This window comes from Periplaneta americana, chromosome 15 (assembly GCF_040183065.1).
Source record: "Periplaneta americana isolate PAMFEO1 chromosome 15, P.americana_PAMFEO1_priV1, whole genome shotgun sequence".
Taxonomy (NCBI): domain Eukaryota; kingdom Metazoa; phylum Arthropoda; class Insecta; order Blattodea; family Blattidae; genus Periplaneta; species Periplaneta americana.
The window spans coordinates 8,211,331-8,233,537 of record NC_091131.1 but is presented as its reverse complement, the minus strand read 5'-3'; positions in this window follow the sequence as shown (position 1 = coordinate 8,233,537).

Here is a 22,207-nt window from a genome sequence, read left to right as displayed (position 1 = left end):
AGTTGCCTCATAAATCCGTCTCAGAATCACATCTTAATTCCCTCATAAATCTGTCTTTCAATCAGATCTTAATTCCCTCATAAATCTGTCTTTAAATCAGATCCCAGTTCCGTCATAAACCTGTCTTTAAATCAGATCTCAGTTCCTTCATAAATCTGTCCTTAAATCAGATCTTAGTTCCCTCATAAATCTATATCAAAATCACATCTTAGTTCCCTCATAAATCTATCTTTAAATCAGATCTCAGTTGCCTCATAGATATGCCTTAAAATCAGATCTTAGTTTCCTCCTAAATCTGTCTCAAAATCAGATCTTAGTTCCCTTATAAATCTGTCTTTAAATCAGATCTCAGTTTCCTCATAAATATGGCTTAAACTCAGGTCTCAGTTCCTTCGTAAATATGCCTTAAAATCAGTCTTAGTTCCCTCATAAACCGTCTCAAAATCATATCTTAGTTCCCTCATAAATCTTTCTTTAAATCAGATCTCAGTTCTCTCATAAATATGCCTTAAAATCATATCTCAGTTCCCTCAAAAATCTGTCTTAAAATAAGATCTTAGTTCTCTCATAAATCTGTCTTAAAATCAGATCTCAGTTCCCTCATAAATCTGTCTTTAAATCATATCTTAGTTGCCTCATAAATCCGTCTCAGAATCACATCTTAATTCCCTCATAAATCTGTCTTTCAATCAGATCTTAATTCACTCATAAATCTGTCTTTAAATCAGATCCCAGTTCCGTCATAAACCTGTCTTTAAATCAGATCTCAGTTCCTTCATAAATCTGTCTTTAAATCAGATCTTAGTTCCCTCATAAATCTATATCAAAATCACATCTTAGTTCCCTCATAAATCTATCTTTAAATCAGATCTCAGTTGCCTCATAAATATGCCTTAAAATCAGATCTTAGTTTCCTCCTAAATCTGTCTCAAAATCAGATCTTAGTTCCCTTATAAATCTGTCTTTAAATCAGATCTCAGTTTCCTCATAAATATGGCTTAAACTCAGGTCTCAGTTCCCTCGTAAATATGCCTTAAAATTAGTCTTAGTTCCCTCATAAACCGTCTCAAAATCATATCTTAGTTCCCTCATAAATCTTTCTTTAAATCAGATCTCAGTTCTCTCATAAATATGCCTTAAAATCATATCTCAGTTCCCTCAAAAATCTGTCTTAAAATAAGATCTTAGTTCTCTCATAAATCTGTCTTAAAATCAGATCTCAGTTCCCTCATAAATATGAATCAAAATCAGACAACAGTTCCCTCATAAATCTGCCTTAAAATCATATATCAGTTATCTCATAAATTCGTCTGAAAATGAGATATTAGTCTCCCCATAAATCTGTTCTTAAGTCATGTTCCAGTTCCCTCATACACTACTGCGTCGATATAGGAGAAAGTCACTATTCACCTACTTAGATATAACACGCGGAGCAAGTCCCCTGCAAACGGCAAGCATCATGTTTAAGTAGAGCATGAAAGTTTGGAGTTTGCAAACTTTCATGTTAACGTCTTACGGTAATGTTTATGTCAATGCTTATGTGAATCATTGTGAATGATCCCATTTGGTAGCCTGGGCGCAAACTTCTGTGTTTATGTTACGGTTATGTTTAATTTTCATTGTGAATGGGCCTTTATGCTTACGTGATTTGCAAACAGTACACAATTGTAGAGTGCTGAAGTATACGACAGAATATGAGGAAATGGCGTCGTTGTTATGTTTCCATGGTTACCAAGTATGTTTGCTGTTATGTTTACGTTCCTATCATGAATGATGGTATGACTTCTTGATTTTACCGCAACGTTAAGTCAACGCTTAGGTTATGTTTAATTTTCATTGTGAATGAGCCTTAAGTGTACGGATCCGTCCCGGGTTCAGCCCTCGTAAAGACAAATGGACGCATTAGCCAAGGTTTGGAGTAGGGATGGTTCGGAGGTGCATCGTAGAGGGGTGGGGTCCCGGGGCCAAGACCACAAGGGGCTCTAGCGCCAGAAAAATAGATTTGAACGCATTCACAACCATCTCGCACAAACACTTATATGACGTGTGTGACGAAGTTATTAAAGCAGTTGATCACATACTAACCGAAACTTTCTCTCGTACAGGAAAGTAAAATTATTGTAACAAAAAAATCACAGCCATAAAAACTTGTCTCCTCTTTGACGTCAGCGTGTTGCAGAGTGGAAGTGGCCACCTAAACCGTCACCCGGGCAGAATAGTGTGGCCGGAAAGAAGGGTTACATTCAGTCTTGATCTCGAAACAGGAAGGGTGGAGTCGGAGGAGAGGCCTGGCGTTCTTCTGCGTTCGCACAAACCTTCCGGGAAATCGCGGCCACTAAAAACATCCTGGACGACGTCACTTCCGGTGTCTAAGTAATGCACATCTAAATAAACGGAACGGTTCGGTTTTCTACAGCGTAATACGCGGAGCAGATCTGTGCGGTCCTGCTGCTTGTTTTTGTGTCTCCGAAAAGGAAACTGCAGTGAATTATGCTTCTCGCAGATTCGTTTTACTGTGGTACCTATGAGCAGGATTCAAGCTGGAAAATAAATGATTGTCGCAAAAATGCACAAATGGAAAATTATATTTGTGCAAATTGCGAAAGTCTTGTGCAATATTATAAGTAGTTCTACAGAAAGATAAAATTAATCAAGTATGCAGAAACAAAAAGTTACGTAATTTGTTTCTTGGAGTTTTATTACTTTAAATTCATCTTACCACACTCTAGATCAGTGATGTCAAAACAAGCGCATTTTTCTGACCTTGACGTCGTGCGCGGGCATCAAGCGCTAAGTATGGAAATAGGAAGGGTTGTATGTATGAATAAGCAGCCTGTTGGATTAAGAAAACAGTGGTGCATAAACTTCAAACGGAACGTGAAATTTTATGTCGTTATTTTTATATGGCTTCTTTCTGTTTAATATCATCTACATTATATTGTCTGTAAAACAAAAGTACTAACACTGATTTCTTAATATTGCACTTGTGTTTTAAATTTTAATAACATAATAGAGAGTTAAGAAGGAATATTCACTTAAATTCCATAGTAGTACAACTATACTTTACTAAATGGATGAAACACATCAATCGTAAAGAAAGTGATATCCCAAAAAAAGTGATTGAGTATGACATGATAAGTTGGAATTTATATTGATGGTATCTTTAGCCTTACAAAAGTAATCAATAAACTAATCAAAACAATATTACAGTACAAAGCAAAGTTACCTAGGTGCTGTATATGTTTTAAGTGTAACTGATATTCCATAACAAAAAACTCTCATCGCATTATGCTTTTAAGGTGATATTGGTGTGCAAGTTCCTAACATCAGAATATTAAATTATTTTGTGCGAGATCGTGCGTATTTGCTTGTTTTCCGCACAGAACCAATACGCGGTAAGTGTGAAATACCACATTCAGTATTCCCAACGTAACACACGTAACAATTTCCCTCTTCTTACCGCTTAAGCGCGACATTCATTTTACTGCTTTGGGCTTTTAACATATTATTTTAGAGACGTTTAACATAGTAATAATTATAAATTGGAAACTTACGCTGCAATTTCACCTAAATTGCAATGTTAATTATTGTTTTTAAATATTTGCAAAAATTAAGTAAAGTCTACTACTCCACTAAACTTATTGCATTCCTGATACAAGTAACATTAAGGAAGCCGTGAAAAAAATCAACAAAATTCCAGATGCGGATGTTATTATTGCAATATGTTATATAAATAATATTGTTAAAATATTAAAATGAAAAATAAATCATTACATAACTTTACCGTTTGTTTTAAGTTCGCATTTATAGACTGGGGGGGGGGGGGGAAAGTCAGACGTATATCACGGCCTGCTGGAGTATAGTAAACAGAAAACATTTTATAGCAACAATGTTGAAGAAAGATATTTTGGTTTTCCGAATTTGCCGTCATTAAACAGAAACCAAGATGGAGATTTCATTGCAACTAATTAGAAATTCGTCTTTCAGGTATGTAATAAACGATCTTCGCACAAAGTAATGTACGATACACGAGCGGTATGTTTGTTTTCATGTTCTCGGAAATTAAAAAAGCTCAACTACGTTTCGCTTTTTCAATCTTTTCCTCGACCATGAAAACGTCAACATACCGCTCTTGTAACGTATATTACTATTCTCGAAATGTTCTGAAGCTATAGAGCTGACATTTTTACAACACATGGGCACGTATCTTTTGCTTATGATGTAACAGTAGTTGCTTTGTCAATTCATTTCCTTACAAACAATTTCCATGCGAATATTTTCAAAAATTTCAATACAATATCTTCAGTAATACGTATTTACGTATATTAGATTTACGAAAACATTCTGTAAGGGTACTAAATAAATATCTGCAAATTTCATTTTTCTATAAAAGAAGTTGCGAAAATATTTATTTTCAATAAAAAAATGAAACATGAAAAATGAGCATTAAAATTGAAACTTACATTCTTATAATGCACTTATACTTCTCAGACAAATCTAAAAATTAACATGGATACAGTTTTAATAAGTTCTCTTCCCTTTATCTATTGAATCAGTGCTGGCCATCCCTGAATATAGCTCGACCAAGCGGCATATACCACCTCTTTCGTCTGTCTCTTTCCTTTCCGCTGTAAAGCACTCAGGCTCTCCTGAGCTCTAAAGCGCACGCTTGCTCCAGTGGGCACGAATTGACATGCCTGCTCTAGATCATGGGTGTCCAAACGCCTATAGAACCAGAAACAATGCACGCCAAGCATGCTCTGCTAAGGTCAATAATTTTCCATCTAAAATAGGAAACACGACCGTAAAGAATATGCGCTGCGGGTTGCTTACGCCAGGGGTTACCTCGTACGACTTACAATAAACATCTATGCTCTATATATACTCATGTAAGTAAATCATTACACGTACGTATGTTTAGAATCAATTACTGCTGGATTTATATCACATTAAAATACGTTATTTTATGGGCACTCTAAACATTGAAATTCTTTACTAGTAGGCCCTTCAACATTTATTGTTAGCAGAGTGCTATCTCTTTTTACTGAAAGGCGGTTTCTTCAAGACTGTACATTAGGATGCGTAATTAAACTGTGGGAGTGCATTATATAGCGAAATTTATAAACTTGTACTTGCTATTTGGGAAAAGGAAATTGTACCAGAACAATGGAAGGAGTCCATAATTGTACCTATTTTTAAAAAGGGGGACAAAACCAACTGTGGTAACTTTCGAGGAATATCACTTTTGTTGACGTCGTACAAAATTTTGTCCAATATTCTTTTGAGAAGATTAACTCCGTACGTAGATGAAGTTATTGGGGATCATCAGTGCGGTTTTCGGCGTAATAGATCGACTATTGATCAGATTTTTTGTATTCGACAGATAATGGAGAAAAAATGGGAGTATAAGGGTACAGTACATCAGTTATTCATAGATTTCAAAAAGGCTTATGACTCGGTTAAGAGGGAAGTATTATATGATATTCTTATTGAATTTGGTATTCCCAAGAAACTAGTTCGATTAATTAAAATGTGTCTCAGTGAAACATACAGCAGAGTCCGTATAGGTCAGTTTCTATCTGATGCTTTTCCAATTCACTGCGGGCTAAAGCAGGGAGATGCACTATCACCTTTACTTTTTAACTTCGCTCTAGGATATGCCATTAGGAAAGTTCAGGATAACAGGCAGGGTTTGGAATTGAACGGGTTACATCAGCTTCTTGTCTATGCGGATGACGTGAATATGTTAGGAGAAAATACACAAACGATTAGGGAAAACACGGAAATTTTACTTGAAGCAAGTAGAGCGATCTGTTTGGAAGTAAATCCCGAAAAGACAAAGTATATGATTATGTCTCGTGACCAGAATATTGTACGAAATGGAAATATAAAAATTGGAGATTTATCCTTCGAAGAGGTGGAAAAATTCAAATATCTTGGAGCAACAGTAACAAATATAAATGACACTCGGGAGGAAATTAAACGCAGAATAAATATGGGAAATGCGTGTTATTATTCGGTTGAGAAGCTCTTATCATCCAGTCTGCTGTCCAAAAATCTGAAAGTTAGAATTTATAAAACAGTTATATTACCGGTTCTTCTGTATGGTTGTGAAACTTGGACTCTCACTCTGAGAGAGGAACATAGGTTCAGGGTGTTTGAGAATAAGGTGCTAAGGAAAATATTTGGGGCTAAGCGGGATGAAGTTACAGGAGAATGGAAAAAAGTTACACAACACAGAACTGCACGCATTTTATTCTTCACCTGACATAATTAGGAACATAAAATCGAGACGTTTGACATGGGCAGGGCATGTAGCACGTATGGGCGAATCCAGAAATGCATATAGAGTGTTAGTTGAGAGACCGGAGGGAAAAAGACCTTTAGGGAGGCCGAGACGTAGATGGGAGGATAATATTAAAATGGATTTGAGGGAGGTGGGGTATGATGATAGAGACTGGATTAATCTTGCACAGGATAGGGACCGCTGGCGGGCTTATGTGAGGGCGGCAATGAACCTTCGGGTTCCTTAAAAGCCATTTGTAAGTAAGTAAGTAATTAAACTGTAAAGAATCAAGTTCCTAAAGTCGTATGATTTGTAACAATTTTTGTGATAAGTGCGTAAGAATAATGTCACTTTTAGTTAAAAATTGAAAAACAAAATCTGCACAAAGCAATTAACAACACATATTTAGCTTCAGAACACTAGCCAATTAAAGAAATGATACTTCTGAATAGTTGATTCTCTATCTGTAATATTTTTTTACTATTAAAACTAAAGAAAAAAGATAATTTACTAACAACTTCAAATTAGTGTGACTCTGAAAATATTGAGATTAGGACAAATGTTTATATGACATTTCTTGCTCGGAATGTCTTCGGAAATAAGCTCCGTAAGGGACAGTAAATCCTCGTGAATCACCCTATATAGAAACACGAAAATGTTTCATAAAATATGTTGTTGTTTGTTTTCTAATGCCAGGCGTTTGACAATGAAGTCATTTGCCCTCTTGCACTCCAATATTTTTCAAAGACATTATCATGGTCGGCCACTAAAGCACAGATTTTGAGGTGTTCCGAATCCATTTCTTGGTTTGAGTTGCACAATGGGCAGTTAGGGGACTGATATATTCCAATTCTATGCAGGTGTTTGGCCAAACAATCATGGCCTGTTGCCAATCTAAATGCAGCTACAGACGATTTTCGTGGTAAATCGGGAATTAACTGTGGATTATGATGCAGAGAGTTCCATTTTTTCCCTTGAGATTGTGTTATCAAACTTTGTTGAAGTCTAAGTATGTAGATTTAATAAATCAGTTCACAAAGTGCAGTCGTAGAGAACGGTTGTGTAGTAAGCAGCATATACAAGTAGGTTAGCGTGTGAAGAAGGTATGGGCGACGACCTAAATTCTTACAGGGCGCGAATCGGGTGCTTCAATGCAGGGCAGTGTTGCAGATGTTCAAAAGGTGAAAATGCAATAGTGTCTGATAGCATCAACATATTTGTGGCCGCAGCTGTTTTATCAGTTCTACTGATTATTGAAAATGTGGAGTTAAACCCTGGTCCTGGAGATACAGAAGGAAGAGTCTACAGTGATGAAGTGTTTCAAAGAGAATGGATAAACTATATGAAAGAAACGGGAGAAGACAGACTAAAGGCAAGTTTTCTACTAAACAAAGTAGCAAGTGATATAGATACATTAGTAAACAGATACACTGAAGTGGAAAAGAAGTTAAAGGAGGTTATCCAAGAGCAGGTGGTGTTAAAATCGATAGTTAAAAAATGGGAAAATGACAGTAGAATTAATAACAATGTAATTTATGGTGTTGAAGAGCGCAATCATGAAAAAGAAATTGATACTGGTTTCGTAGTGTTAGAATTATTAACTAAGTATTTCAGTCTAAACTTGGACATAAGTGCGATTAATAACGCGTATAGAGTCGGTAACGGAAAAAAAAGACCAATTATTGTGAAATTGAACAGTTACTTTATCAAAGAGCACATCATTGCCAATACGCGTCAACTCAAAGGCACAAATATATTCATAGAAAATGACTTTGCAAAAGAAATTAGAGAGAAAAGAAAGAAACTAATTCCAATATTAAAAGAAGCTCGAGGTAAAGGATTGAGGCCAGCTTTAGTAAAAGATAAAATGAAGATAAACGGAAACATAGTTAACGTAGAGGCCTTAAATAATCATTTCACTGAGGATTTATTAAGTTGCTGCAACAACAGAAATAACGAAATAGAGACTTGTGGAAATAGAGCATCATCGACACCACACGTAAACAGAAGTGCATCACGAAACAGGAAGTCTAGAAGCGTAGAGAGGACTGATAAGAAAAGTAACTCATCAAGCGGGCAGAAGGAATCAGAAATAACAAATAGAAGAATTGATGAGCTTACGGCAGTGAATGATATTAGAGCATACCTAAATAAACTAGACAGCACTGTTTTCACAGATCCCTTTAGAAGAAAGAAGAGTGAAGAAGGAAAACCTTGTATGGAAGAAGAAGCTGGAACCAGTGAAGATGCTGTTTGGGGAGCTGGGGCACAGACTGAGAGAACGACCAGTGAGGGTAGTCCGAGGCGCGCAAGTGAAAATACATCAAGGAGAAGCGATTGTGGATCAACCGGCGAAGTCAGCGCAAGTGAAGACCAATTAATAAGAATGCCACATGCCGTTGGTAGTCCGGGGTGCGCGAGAGGAAGTGCTACAATTTGGAGGAGCTGTGTGATACCGACCGATGAAGTAGAAGCAGGTGACGAACAGTTAATAAGAGGTAAAATGACAAATAGAAACTCTAACAGAAATAAAGTAGATTCAATCAAAACTATAGATACTGAACGAAACTACCTACTAAGAGATAGGCATCGGCAAAGATTAAATTTTCCTAAAATCGGAAAAACTTATTATTAATTAAATAAGGTAAGAAGATGTAATAAATCTTTTCACAGAGTAATACGTAGATTCAGTAACAGGTCTGTAAGTAGCAGTGCTGCCCTTCTTTGCTAAAGCATCCGCATTCTCGTTTCCCAGGATTCCACAATGGGAGTTTCATAAAATATATTTTCCCTCTTATTTTGCAGAAATGTATAAATTTCTAATTTTGTACTAAATTCGCATTTTATCGCGTATTAAAAAACTACAGTAATATACTTAACATGTTTTTAGATATAAAATCACTTATTTTGGCAGGATTTGTGCACATTTAGCATTTTTTTGTAATTTCGAAACTCTACCCTGACTGTATTATGTTGTGCACCCTCTTCTAGTTAGTCTTTTGTCAGGCCAGAAAGCAAGCAGCTCACTCAGTGTGAACAAGTGTTGACCGAGACGCTCAAATCTTAGTGCGGAGAAGTGTTCACACCCACACAAAATGTGGGATGAGAATTCCTTAACAAGCAAGATAACAGCCTTCGTATGCGGTGTCGTCACATTCCTAAAAGATAAAGATGTCTCAGGTGGCAATACCCTGTTGAGAGCCCGATAGTTAAGCCAGTGTTGCCAATTTGGGGGCAGAAGTCGCTAAATGTAGGGTAATTGAGAAACATAATAGGAACTAAAATTCATGTTTTGGGATTAGCTACTTTTTTGGGATCGGGTCGGATATTTTAGGGGAAAATCTTGGGATTTTTCAAACTCAAATGCAATCATTTCCAAATTATTGTTATACATTCAGCATTTCGTTCATATATTTAGACGGACATGCCACGGTAGAACCACAGTCTACTATATACAGTCGCGAAGCGTGAGGTGATTTTTTGCAAATCTCGTGATAAAGCGCTCCAAACGGTTAGCAACTAGAAACAATAGACTGTCCACGGTCGACTTTGGACTGAATCGTATTTCCATCGAGTGCTAGCTCGTTGCGTATTTCACATTGATGCTTGTGAAATGTTCGTTATTGGTTGTAATGAAAATGTTAATAGTTAAAATACAATAATTGGAATAATAATATTTTACTAGAGACGTAGAAAAATTAAGTTTGTTTTAATGAAATTTATTGGTCACGTTTTATTTTCAATTCTGGTGGGATTATTATTGCTTAGGCCTACTTTTTTTTTCAAAGGATATGTTTTTAATTATATCTATTAATTTTGTTGTTATTTTTATTTGTTACTTTGTTAGAGACGTAGAAAAAGTCTGTTAGAATAAAATTTATTAATCACGTTTTATTTCCAATTCTGGTGTGATTATTACCTCAACTACGTAAGCCTACACTACAAGTACCGGTACACGTACACAAGTTATTGCATTAATTCATATTTTTATTATTATTGTTGTAAAGGGAAATGCAAATTGATATTTATTGGTTTCATAGTTAATTATCGCTATAATCTTGAATGAGTGAAGCGATTATAGTAAATTTCAGTTCGTTTTGCACAAACAAAAATTATATTAACTTATTTCTTGCAGGTATCTTCGAGTTTATGGTGGCATTTAATATACTTCATTAAAATAATAAATTAACTTTATGCATTTAATATTTCAATAATGGAAGGAAGGTGTTAATTTTTCTAAACGAATACAACGAAAGTGTAACATATTTTGTCGTCTGCTAGGTGAGAGATCTGCGATGATGAGGCGATAGTAGCGATCCTAGTGGTGGGCAACTATCCATGTTTGCATTTTTACTACATATGCAGCTTCGCGACTGTATATAGTAGACTGTGGTAGAACTGCATGCAAGCGAATTCCTTTGACAGTCAGCTAGTCACATCACGTGACATACCTAAGTTGATGTATCCTCTCTTGACTCATTATATTTTCATGGAGTATATTCAGATCTATTTGAATACATTTTCCGTACTGAATACGATCTTCCCGATTCCTGTTTGCATGCAATTTTCAATGCGTATTGCAAACGATCTGAATACGGAAGCTGAAGTTTCGGAAGTAGTTATTGCACCTTCGCTCGGAGAAAAAGCAGGGGAAGGGGTGCAATAAGTGAGTAAGCCACCGAAGCTGTGGTGGTTGTTACGGAACTCGACACGCGACTAAGGAAGCAGCGTTGCAACATCTACTAGGCCACGCTTGTGGAGTAACGGTTAGCGAAACTAGGTGGCCCGGGTTCGATTCCCGGTCGGGGCAAGTTACCTGGTTGAGGTTTTTTCCGGGGTTTTCCCTCAACCCAATATGAGCAAATGCTGGGTAACTTTCGATGCTCGATCCCGGACTCATTTCACCGGCATTATCACTTTCATCTCATTCAGATGTTGATAAAGCGTCGTAAAACAACCTACTAAAATAAAAAAAAAACATCTACTAGAGTACGCCCACTTACGATCTATGTTTATTTTCGCCAATAACATTTGTCATTATTGTTAACTTATTATTATTATTATTATTATTATTATTATTATTATTATTATTATTATTATTATTATTATTATTATTATTATTATTAGTCCGGCTATATTCGCTATGGAGATTATGAGTAAGATTTTTTTTACACTGGTGGGCTACCAACCCTCCGAGCAACCTATTATCCTCAAGCTTATTGGACCACAAGCGAAATGAAGACATACGACAGGAACTAAATATGCCAAATATTATAGAAACTATCACGGAATATAGGAATAAATGGCATGAACATATATGTAAGATGGAACCAACTCGCATTCCATACCGACTACACCATTATAAACCCCAAGGGAGAAGACGAATCGGACGCCCTAGAAAACGCTGGAAAGACCAATTTTAATATTGCTATGGAGACGAAACGGGCCAATGGGCCCAAATCGTATTGTTGATGATGATGATGATTATTATTATTATTATTATTATTATTATTATTATTATTATTAATATTAATAGTTTGGTCGATTGTCAAATTCTTCAAAATGACATTAATTCAGTTTCACAATGGTCTGTTGAAAATGGAATGAAAATTAATCAATCCAAAACTTTTGTTATTTCCTTTTCACGGAAAACTATCTCCCTAAAATTTAACTATTCTCTCAGTAATGTCGTAATTACTAAGAAAGATTGTATTAGAGATCTTGGTGTCCTACTTGATTCAAAATTATATTTCCATGATCATGTGCAATATATTTATACCCATTCGTTAAGAATGCTTGGTCTAATTAGGTCTATAACTTATTCTTTTTCCACTCCTATGTGTTTATTAATTTTATACTATACGTTGGTTAGATCCAAGCTTGAATATGCATCTGTTGTATGGAACTCCATTACTTCCACTGACTCGGCTAAATTGGAGAATATTCAAAGAAAATTTATTTCCTTGTGTTCTTATAGATTTTTACCAAATTTCGATTATAACTATGAGATTAAATGCAATTATTTCAATTGCGGTAGTTTGTTCACCAGACGTCAGGATCTTGATTATTTATTTTTTTGTAAAGTTATTAAGGGTGATATTGATTGTGAATCTTTCCTAAGCAATATCAGTCTTCGTATTCCAGCTAATGGTTTAAGATTTCATAAATTGTTTTATAATAAGAATCCTAAATCTCTCTCTCCGGTCTGCAGATGCATTAAATATGCTAATTTGCATGGATTCAACTTGGATCCATTTAATGTGTAGTATATCTTTGAGTTTTTAACTCACTGATCTAATTTTATAATTATTTGTCCATTTTATTTCTTGCATTTGGTCAATTGATTAATGTAGACTATTCCATTATTTCAATTATCTCATTGTACTAAATTTATAATTTTATAATTATTATTTGATCATTGATTATGTAGACCATTATATTGTTTGTATTTCATCTCATTGCCATTTTCTATCATTCATTCTCATCATCATTTGTTGTTTTGTTCTGTTTTGTATCGTGCTAAACTGTAATTGGCCTTGTGCTGTTGTTTTTGCACGTTAATATTCTAAATAAATAAATAAATAAATAAATAAATTAATTAATTAATTAATCTTGCACAGGATAGGGACCGATGGCGGGCTTATGAGAGGGCGCAGTGAACCTTCGGGTTCCTTAAAAGCCATTTCTAAGTATTATTATTATTATTAATATTATTATTATTATTATTATTAGTATTATTATTATTATTATTATTATTATTATTATTATTATTATTATTATTATTAACCTGCCAGTGTAATGAAGACGCTGCGATGTATGAAATCTAAAGCCCAAGGTGTAGACAATATAAATATCACTCTCCTGTATAAAATAATAGATGTGATTCTGCCGACCGTCACCCATATATTCAATGCATCTATTATGACTGGGTCCTACCCCTCACTCTGGAAAATGGCATTAGTGAAACCTTTACCTAAATCTAACACACCTTCTACAGTAAACCAATACAGACCGATATCAATTCTTCCCACTCTTTCAAAAGCATTAGAACATATTGTACACGGACAACTTACGAACTATCTCGACGAACACAAACTCCTCGATGACTATCAATCGGGTTTTAGGCATGGACACAGCACTACTACAGCCCTACTTAAAGTGACCGAGGACATCCGTGAAGCTATGGATAGGGGTGAAGTAACGGCACTAACTCTTCTCGATTTCAGCAATGCCTTTGGTTCTGTTGATATCGACTTGCTTCTTGCAAAGATGAAAACTTTGCACCTATCAGACAATACCCTGAGCTGGATGGACTCCTACCTACGGGACCGCCAACAGTGTGTTTCACTTGATAATCAATTCTCCCAATGGCGATACACAAAGGCGGGAGTGCCGCAGGGCTCCGTATTAGGACCACTACTTTTCTCTATCTACATTAATGACGTATCAAAGAACTTACAGTATTGCCGATATCACCTCTATGCCGACGACCTACAACTTTACATACATTCCAGACCCAATACGATCAATGAATCGATTGACAAGTTAAATTGTGACCTAGCCACTGTCTCCACTTGGGCGGCCAATTTCGGACTCGCACTTAACCCAAGTAAGACTCAAGCCATAATTATTGGACATAAGCGTGTAGTTAACTCCCTTAATAACAGTAATCTTTCAGTTGTTACCCTTAACAACACGCTAATCCCTTATTCATCTGTCGTAAAAAATCTTGGCTTCTTTTTTGATAATAATCTAAGTTGGAATTTTCAAGTTAAAGAAACGATAAAGAAAATCTGTTCCTCCTTTCACTCTTTGAGTCGCTTGAGAAACTTCTTGCCCCAGCAACTAAAACTTACCCTAGTACAAACCCTAGTAATGCCGCACTTCGATTATTGTGACGTTTTGTTAAGTGATCTAAGTTCTGAACTGTCAGTCAAGTTACAGCGAGCTCAGAATATGTGCATCAGATACGTGTGCAACATCCGACGATATGATCACATATCACCGTCCTTCGCAAGTCTCTCGTGGCTCCGACTTAAAGAACGCAGAACTTTACACTCTTTGTCTTTACTCTTTCGAATTCTGCACACCTCAACACCAAATTACCTTTCGTCTCGTTTCTCTTATCTATACTCTAACCACGACGTAAATACCAGATCACTTATCTGTGGCACGCTAAATATACCTCTTCATAGAACATCTTGTTATTCCTCATCTTTTACAATATCCACCTCGCGTCAATGGAATTCCTTGCCACAAAGTATTAGGGGCTGCAAGACAACAAACACCTTTAAGAACAGCTTAAAAGATAACCTTATTAGCATTTCACTCCAATCATACTGATTTAAAATATTACTGACTACACTGTTGCTTTTTTTCTTTAGACATCATCCTGATTGTGCTGCATTTTCAAAATTGTCTCATAATAATCTCTTTCTATTATCTAATATAATTTGAAATATATTAACATTCTATGTATTTTAGTTTAATTCTGCTACCCAGTTTATTTCAGTGTTTAATTAATAGTTCATAGTATTTTGTTGTTTAATTCGTAAATAACTCTTGTATACATGTAACTCTCATCTAAATCAATTTGTTGAATTCTTTGTAAGTTCATGCATATGTATATACACTTTTTGCTGGTTGTGTGGAAGAGAAGGCCTTACGGCCTTAACTCTGCCAGCTAAAATAAATCATTATTATTATTATTATTATTATTATTATTTTCTAAATACAAAAAAAGTATATTTATTTGAATCATAATAATACTACTATACTATACTATACTATACTATACTATACTATACTATACTATACTATACTATACTATACTATATACATGATTACGATATAATATGTATGTGCATAGACCCGAATTAGTATAATCTACCAGCATTTTTCCTCGTGTCACTTTTGTGACTTTTTTTTTTTTTTGACGTGTAGAATTATATCAGCATTTAAAAATAAAAGAAGAAATGTTTCAGGGCTCAGGAAGACATTTATTTGTATTTTATAGACCTCGTTTCCTTGTAAACTCCTCAAAATTTCCCCCTGGTTATGAACTACTGGCTTAGATTATATTACGAGTGTACCCCGGGATTTTAAAATACACCTTTAATGTGACACATGTTGAAAAAGGTTCAAAAACGCTATTCTAGAGCATTGTTTCTATCTCTTACAATCGCCATGTATCGACAAGTATAATAATAATAATAATAATAATAATAATAATAATAATAATAATAATCCCGGAGTTTTCGATTTTGTTTGCGTTGGAGGGACCAGCTGCATCCAGGAGACGGAACAGGCCCAAAGACCTAATCCGAAGAGAATTTGATGATGATGATGATGATGATGGTGATGATTAATAATAATAATCCTGGAGTTTTTATTTATTATTATTATTATTATTATTATTATTATTATTATTATTATTATTGAAGAGTTCGCGGGAAAAACGATGAATGTCACATTTCTGTTAAGGATTAGATAATGATCTAATTGAGCCTATAACTGCAAGATGTAGTGCTGTTTCTATAAAAAATAAAGGAAAGGATTGCTGTATTCGTGGTGATAATTCCCCTTTTTACCATTTTTCATAAGAACAACATTAAATTTCGTAGTGATCCATTGAATTAGATAATGACATCAACCTTAACAAAACTGTGACATTCATCGTTCTTCCCGCGAACTCTTCAATTATTATTATTATATAATTTATATATATATATATATATTACAATATAATAATAATAATAATAATAATTATTATTATTATTATTATTATTATTATCATCATCATCATCATCATTAATTAACTTTGGTGTAATTGTATGACTGTTTTGAGCTGCACAAAAACTGATTTGGAATCAGCTCGTCGCCTACATCACTCCACATATAAAACAAGAATTTTTGTTTGTTAGTGAGCAACACGTAGAGTGCTGAAGTGTAAGCAGTTCCACATTGTTCTCTTTAATCAACGTGTGGTTAAGTTACAGAATCATTAGTCAGAAATTTCTTCCCGCGCTTTGAAATCTGAGGCATCTCTTCTCTTCCCTAATGAATCACAGAGGCTCGAACTGCTCTTCAGACTATTGCTCGATGGCATTCCTGTGAAGTTGACAGTCATCTGTTTCCCCAGTTCAATGACTCAGTTGCTGGCTAAACACCTGATTTGGCAATGACTGATGAGCACTGGTTGCCATACCGACGCTGCGTTCCGTGTTGGCGTATGAAGTGGAGAAATACTTTTAATTAGCTATATTCTCCTTCATTTGTTTCCTGGTGTAATGTTAGCCAACTTCCTTGACAGTAAAGTCCGTGTTGTCACGTTCAGGAAAGGAAATTTTCCTCATAACAAAAGTTTTCCTAATCTCGAAAAACATTCTCTACCTTAATAGAGAGTAAACCGTAATAATGACATTTAATTTCAAGGGATTATTCCTTGAAATATTTTAAGCAAAAAGTTTAATTCAATTTCTCTCGTTCTCGCTTCCTTTTCGAGATAAAAATTGTTTTATGTGAACCATTTCATAACGTGTTTTGAGAGCCATCGATATAATTCACAACATTGTAAATTTCCTTTTCAGAACGAAACGTTATATGTCCGGATCAAATTTCTGCACATTTAAAGGACAAAATTAAAATTCTTTGAATCATTTATTAAGATAAGTCCACACCTCTGGAGTAACGGTCAGCGCGTCTGGCCGCGAAACCAGGTGGCCCGTGTTCGATTCCCGGTCGGGGCAAGTTATCTGGTTGAGGTTTTTTCCGCGGTTTTCCCTCAACCCAATATGAGCAAATGCTGGGTAACTTACGGTGCTGGACCCCGGAATCATTTCACCGGCATTATCACCTTCATCACATTCACACGCTAAATAACCTTTGATGTTGATGAAGCGTCGTAAAATAACCTACAAAAATAAAAAATAATACACATACATAATACACTGCTCTCTTAAATTGACTGAGCATATTGGAAACTATATCAGTGGTTTTTCAAAACACGTTATAATAAAATAAAAACAGTTCTTATCTCGAAAAGGAAGCAAAAACGAGGAAAATTGTATTAAACTTTTTTATTTGAAATATCTCAAAGAATAAGCTCCTGAAATTAATGACATTACTTACGGTTTACTCTGTAAAATTATGTAAAAACAAGTTTCACATCTTTTCAATTTTGAAAAAAAAAAATTTCGAAGGCATAATTCTGAACCAAACATCTCCAGAGGCCTAAAGCATGCACTCTTTTAACACTATAATAATAATAATAATAATAATAATAATAATAATAATAATTTTATTGCTAGAATAAAAATACATATTGTTTTTTGTATACAAAAATCACTCTAGCAACCCTAGAAAGAGTACATGCTCATGCTCAGGGGGCATTCCACAAAATTTTAAAACAAGGTATTTAATTAATTAACAAAAATAAAATGTAAAAAGAGAAAAAGAAAAACACATATTACAGTAGGCCTAATTCAAAATTTATTTTGCCTCCCTAAGCAATAGTTTTTCATTTACTTTTTTAAAATAAGACGCATTAGCAAATTGTATGTTTGATAATTTAGGTGTTATCTTGTTATAGAGTCTTGTACCGAAGTTGCTGCTGTGATTATAAGCTACAGTTGTGATACATTAAGGTTCAGTCAAGTATATGTTGTCTTATATTTTAGTTTTACATTTATATTTATATATCTTAAAATTTATTCACTTTGGATGGTGGTAGTATAAATCAATGTTTTGATGTCGGTATGGAAATAATTGTAACTAGGGATAATCTTTACAATCAAAACATGACAACACCGCTTGACATTACGTGTACTGATGCTTGTCTTAAAACCTGTCGCTAGGGTATTAAATGAACGGTTTGAAATAAATTATATAGTGGCTTGTGCAGCAAATGCTGCAAACTAAGTTCATTAGACGTTCAAATAAACATTTTTCAGATTTATTTTCAATGAAGAATACCAGACATTCGGAAAGTTATTTGCTTCCATAATAATTACACAAAGATTTACACAAAGATATATTATTATTTAAATACAATTTCTACATTTTCCATAATAATGAAAGATACTCTCTCTCGAGCCAATACTGAAGAGAACCACGCATATAAATATCTACACCACACCGCCATTAAATATATGAAAAAGACCCAACCCCACTTGATTAATAACTATAAAAATATTTGATTTTTAATAATATTATTATCTTACGTAAGTTTTATAGCTTTCAGTAACATATACTATATATAATATATAGCCGCCACTCAGTAAAATATAGAAATCAAAATCTAATTTAAGTTATTCTCTACATCTACTTATATAACCCCAAAACGTTTCACTTTCATATCATCAATATAGCATTAATATGTATAATTAATGAAAAATAGTCGCATCATGGCATTAACTACAATAATATTTCATTTCTAATGGTAATAATGTCATCAAACCACCTCAAGTTTTGTAGTTTTTAATATCCAATACACAGCTGTACCCAGAAAATTACACACCATAGAATCTAACCTGTAAGTTATTTTTAGTAAGTTAAGTTTTTAATAACCAATTTAATTTGAGCACTAAATATGTCAGAATTCTTGCAGATCATGGCCTTCGTGTAATATTGTTTACTGTAGTGTGTGTTTTGTTTTATTCTGAAATGCAACACGGCCGTGAATGCAATTAGCTAGTTCTCAAAACTGACGACAGATGGATTTTGGAAAATAGGAACTTTATGTTGAAAAATTGACATTTCACTGAAAACTACTATTTTTCTGAAAAAACTTTGAGTTCCAAGCTTCAAAATGAGGGATCATTTATTAAAATCCGTTCTGCCGTTTTCCCGTAATTTCTATTACCAGCTCAAATATATATATATATATATATATATATATATAAGGTTGTTAAAAAAAGGGATCCTTATTTAGTTATGTAGGCTAGCAAAGCATAATGAAAGTACAGGTGTGATGTAACGAAACCCTGGCGATAAGGCTGAATAACCCGAATTCAGTGCAGTACGTTCAATGGGAAGCGGCACGCAACTGTAGGAAGTCGGTGCGGATTGTGTAAGTCAGGAAAAAGGAAATGCTGCCTAGCTGTGCAATTCTGACGCCTTCCCACATCGTGAAGGATGCTCGCGTGACGGCCTCCATCTTTCGAACGAGCCGCCCCTGCTTGTTGAATGCCGGGAAAGGTCACTTCTCGACCCGACCTGAAGGAGCCGTAACCGACTTATGACTTAACGAGCTTCCTGTTCAAGACGTGGCTTATTCCAGGACGGAAACTCGGGAAATCATCTTCCTCCAGCAGCATCGCCAGCTTCCTCACGCTCGTCAGAACGAGTACCTACTCAAAATTTGGCAGATAGTGCAGCGCACACTCTGTATAGTCAGTGGAAACAGCTCGGTGGTCTAGCGGTAGCCACGTTTTCGCGGGTTCACACCAGGCCGACGAAATTAATTTTAAAGCGAAGTGCGATAGCGTCGGCTTTCCACACCGGCGACCCAGGTTCAGATCCCTCACCGTACAAGTGGAATTTGTGGTGGATTCTATTGTATTGTATTCATTTACATTCCATGGTATTCGTACATCGTTTCACAGCTAGAATACGGAACATGTCAAAAAAATTTAAGAGTACTACCACAGTCTACTATATACGGTCACAAAGCTTGGGATGATTTTTTGCCAACGAGTTGCAGTTCTCGCGATAGTTGCTAGCCGCTTGGAGCGCTGTGAGCACTAGGAACAATAGACTGTGCCACTGCCATCGTGATCTAATACAGGCCGTAAGGCAGACCATGTGACTCGCTTAATCCGATCACGAAGGGCGGCGTTTCATCCATATAAATTACTTGGAATGCATAAAGAGTAACATATATTTCTCTAAAATGTAGTGTAATTGCATTAATAAAATTTTAAATGATTAGGAGACACTTCAGACATAATTCCTTGCGAGTTAAGGTGTAATATTATTTTTGGTGTGAAAATTACGTTGTTCGTATGTGTAATACCTGCCTTTATTTCGATTAAATATTGCGAAATTCTTGTACATTCATTTATGCACGATTCAATAATTTTCAATTGCACCGCACGAATATTTACATATGTTGAAATTATAGGTTATATTTACTGTACCAGTTGCCCCTTTCTGTCTAATTTTAATGGTCTCCAATGTCCTGCCACTACATATGTATGTTATGTCATATGTATATTATAGGTTATGTTTACTATATTTAACTTATATTCCTATATTAGCAATTATACATTATAATTAAACATAATGTCATGTATGACACCCGTCACATTCTATTTGTCTGTATTTTAATACTACAATTGAGTACTGAATTATTGTATTTATCTACTATCTAAGAGACGAAGTAACACAATCGTACGTACACTAATTTCATAGGAGTGGTATGGTAAATGTTCTGTCTACAATTAAGGAAGGTAGATGTGCTAAATTAAAATCACAATATAAATTCGTTTTTATTAAACCCCAAAATAGCTTCCATTCTAAACTTAAAATGTTGATGCGAACGGATTATGTTAACACGTAAAATTCCCTTCACATTAAAATAACACAGTTTTGTAATTATCTCTGCAACATATTATGCAACAAGAAGTAAACGGAACTTATGAACACATTACACTAAATAAAGCTTACCAATGATACGCAATAAAGTCATAATAATTATAATATTTCACTGAGCTCCATACACTGAAATAGAAAACCCGAATATATAATATTACGGCCTGGTCTAGATCGAAAAGGCATTGACTGTGCCGTATTTCGCTTTGTTGTGAAAAGTTGTGTAAAATATCGAAAGTACAATAAATTTTATCGTCTGCTGAGGAAAGGGCTGTGATGAGGGGATAGTAGCGATCCTGGTGGTGAGCAACTATCTGTGTTTGCATATTTAGTAAGTATTGAGCTTCGTGACTGTATATATTAGACTGTGGTACTACAAAGTCTTAATTATAGTCACAGTTTTACAATATATACTCTACTTGTACAACATAAGGGTTTAGTATCAATACTTAATACAAGGCAGAAATATTCATGAAGCGTTGTTAAATGTCATAAATCCACCTACAGAATAGAAGACGTGAGAAATTAGGTACTTCTTTAATTTGGCCCCAAATAATCTTAGTCGTACAGTTAATATCCTAAATTACGTCATTGTAAAAGGTTGAGAACCGCTGTCTTAAAATAGCTATAGAACAAAGTGAAAGTAAACATTTTAGTCATAAAGAAGAACCTGCCAATAAGCGGATAACAGTGCAAGTCTTAGTGTATCTGCTGTTATTGCGGATACGGGAATCGAACCCATGTCCGAACGCAGCGTCGGATCAGCAACCAAACGCGCTACCACGAAGTCGAGGAATTGCATCCCCTGCACAATATATTCCTTTCAACGTCGAGGATCGAACTCATTCCGCATCGATCTACGGGAGGGGCAGTGCTTGCCGGAAAGTACCGGCGAGGTGTCGAACGGGGCTTGCATGAGCGGAAACTCGATGTATTTGTGGATTTTATTAGAGGAGCCGTGTTGTAAATTACGCAACGTCGGAAGCGGAGGGATGGGTAGTCAATTTAACTTCTCGGCCTGTCCACCCACGCAGGGTTCGTTCGGTCTTCTTTCTAGCTTCCTCGTCAATGAATTATGTAAAATGCAGAGACTCGATCTGCATGCATCGGCTGAGAGTCTCTCGCACTTCAATATTATCTGTTATAAATTTAATTCTTGACTGTCTTGTTTCATTTCCTTCTTTCTTTCCTTCAGTGCTGTTTTATTCTCCCTAATTATTACTCTGCCTTTCTTTTTATTTCTGGTACCTTTGTTGATTACTTACAAATCCCGGAGGTTCATTGCCGCCCTCACATAAGCCCGCCATCGGTCCCTATCCTGAGCAAGAT